Source organism: Penaeus japonicus, unplaced genomic scaffold, assembly GCF_977035675.1.
Source record: "Penaeus japonicus unplaced genomic scaffold, GWHDUDI00000001_assembly GWHDUDI00001984, whole genome shotgun sequence".
Lineage (NCBI taxonomy): Eukaryota > Metazoa > Arthropoda > Malacostraca > Decapoda > Penaeidae > Penaeus > Penaeus japonicus.
The window spans coordinates 7501-10000 of NW_028236386.1; positions in this window are offsets into that span (position 1 = coordinate 7501).

Consider the following 2500-nt stretch of genomic DNA (forward strand, 5'->3'; position numbering starts at 1 on the left):
TTACCTCTCCTCTTTCCCACTTCTCCTTCCTTCTTTTACCTCTCCTCTTTCCCACTTCTCCTTCCTTCTTTGCACAGCCTTGATGTCCTCGGCTGTTTTTGACCGGCCGTGAGATCGCTGACAGATGAGCTGGGCTAAAGCGGCGATCGCTTTTAGTGTGAGAGGTTGAAGATGCGATGCGTTGATATATCCGCCAAGCAAGAAATGGATTTCTTTTGTGAATTCTCGCGTTGCATTGCATTTGGGGATTTCAAAAAGGTTTGGACTGAATGTAATCATTTTCTCGTATATTTCGTTGGTCGAAGCAATCGCCTCTTCCAGATTATGAGTTTGCCAGTGTCGTCCGGCGGGGGGAGGGGGGGGGGTGACCCGGTTGACGCTACGCTTGTATTTCTTTCTTCGTCTGCATCCTGCGAGTTTCTGCCTCCACTTCTTTCAAAGTGAGTGTCGTCTGTGTCCTCGTTTTGGCTTTGATTTTGACTTTGACACAGTGCGCCTCTTCGGCAATTCGTGCAGAACCTTTGATTCATTGCACACGCGCATCGTATGCAGTTGCGTGTGGGGCATGCACAGCAAAAGCTTACGGTTGCCATTTTGTGAATTTCCGGATATAACGTTTTCTTTAAATTTCGAAGTTGACTTTCACTTCACGAATTTCGCTCTCTCTTCTCTCTCTCCCTCCCTCTCTCTCTCTCCCTCTCTATTTCTCTCTCTCTCGCTCTCACTCTCTCTCTCTCTCTCTCCCTCTCTATTTCTCTCTCTCTCTCCCTCTCTATTTCTCTCCCTCTCTCTCTCTCTCACTCTCTCTCTCTCCCTCTCTATTTCTCTCTCTCTCTCTCCCTCTCTCTCTCTCTCTCTCTCTCTCTCTCTCTCTCTCTCTCTCTCCTCTCTATTTCTCTCTCTCTCTCTCTCTCTCTCTCTCTCTCTCTCTCTCTCTCTCTCTCTCCCTCTCTATTTCTCTCTCTCTCTCTTTCTCTCTCTCTCGCTCTCTCTCTCACTCTCACTCTCACTCTCTCTCTCTCTCTCTCTCCCTCTCTATTTCTCTCTCTCCCTCCCTCTCTCTCTCTCTCTCTCTATTTCTCTCTCTCTCTCTCTCTCTCTCTCTCTCTCTCTCTCTCTCTCTCTCTCTCTCTCTCTCTCTCTCTCTCTCTCCCTCTCTCTCTCTCTCTCTCTCTCTCTCTCTCTCTCTCTCTCTCTCTCTCTCTCTCTCTCTCTCTCTCTCTCTCTCTCTCTCTCTCCCTCTCTATTTCTCTCTCTCCCTCCCTCTCTCTCTCTCTCTCTCTCTCTCTCTCTCTCTCTCTCTCTCTCTCTCTCTCTCTCTCTCTCTCTCTCTCTCTCTCTCTCCCTCTCTATTTCTCTCTCTCTCTCTCTCTCTCGCTCTCACTCTCTCTCTCCCTCTCTATTTCTCTCTCTCTCTCTCTCTCTCTCCCTCTCTATTTCTCTCTCTCTCTCTCTCTCACTCTCACTCTCTCTCTCTCCCTCTCTATTTCTCTCTCTCTCTCTCTCTCTCTCTCTCTCTCTCTCTCTCCCTCTCTATTTCTCTCTCTCTCTCTCTCTCTCTCTCTCTCTCTCTCTCTCTCTCTCTCTCTCTCTCTCTCTCTCTCTCTCTCTCTCTCCCTCTCTCTCTCTCTCTCTCTCTCTCTCGCTCTCTCTCTCTCTCCCTCTCTATTTCTCTCTCTCTCCCATTCTCTCTCTCTATCTCTCTCTCTCTCTCTCTCTCTCTCTCTGTCTCTCTCTCTCTCATTCTCTCTCTCATTCTCTCTCTCTCTCTCTCATTCTCTCTCTCTCTCTCATTCTCTCTCTCTCTCTCTTTCTCTCTCTGTCTCTCTCTCTCTCTCTGTCTCTCTCTCTCTCTCTCTCTCTCTCTCTCTCTCTCTCTCTCTCTCTCTCTCTCTCTCTCTCTCTCTCTCTCTCTCTCTCTCTCTGCAGTGGCCCGGGCGCTGGTCGGTGGTGCTAGGCAGTGGGCGTCGGGCGGGCAGTTGGCCGTGGGCGGACGTAATCGGTGGGAGCGGGGGGGTGGGGGGGCGATATTAAAGGGCTGGGAGGCCGGACTGTGTTAATTCACAAGAGGCTGAGTTCTCCTCTCGGGTCCACCGAACCATAACAATCATCAAGGGAGAGAGTTGGGAAGGACTTAAAAATAAAATGAAATAAAAACAAGCAAAGTAGTAGAAACAGAGGGTGTGACAACTGTGAGTTCCAATTAGCGGGGTCCGGGTCGAGTTAGCGGGGTTTGCTTGAGTCCGAGGGGGCGTGGCTTCAGGAAGTAGGGGGAGTGTCAACGCTCAGTTTTTGAATATATATGTATGTATATATATATTTTAATAATATCAGCTTAATTGCAGTATGCAACGGTATGTTTGATGCTCTGCAAGAATCTTGGTATATTCATATACCTCAAGTGAGTTATTTTTTTGGCATCAGGCAGCCTCAGCACCACGTCGTCCCTCTGGTCTGTCATCTCCCTCAGCTGTTCTAAGAGGGAGTCTGTGTGGGACGT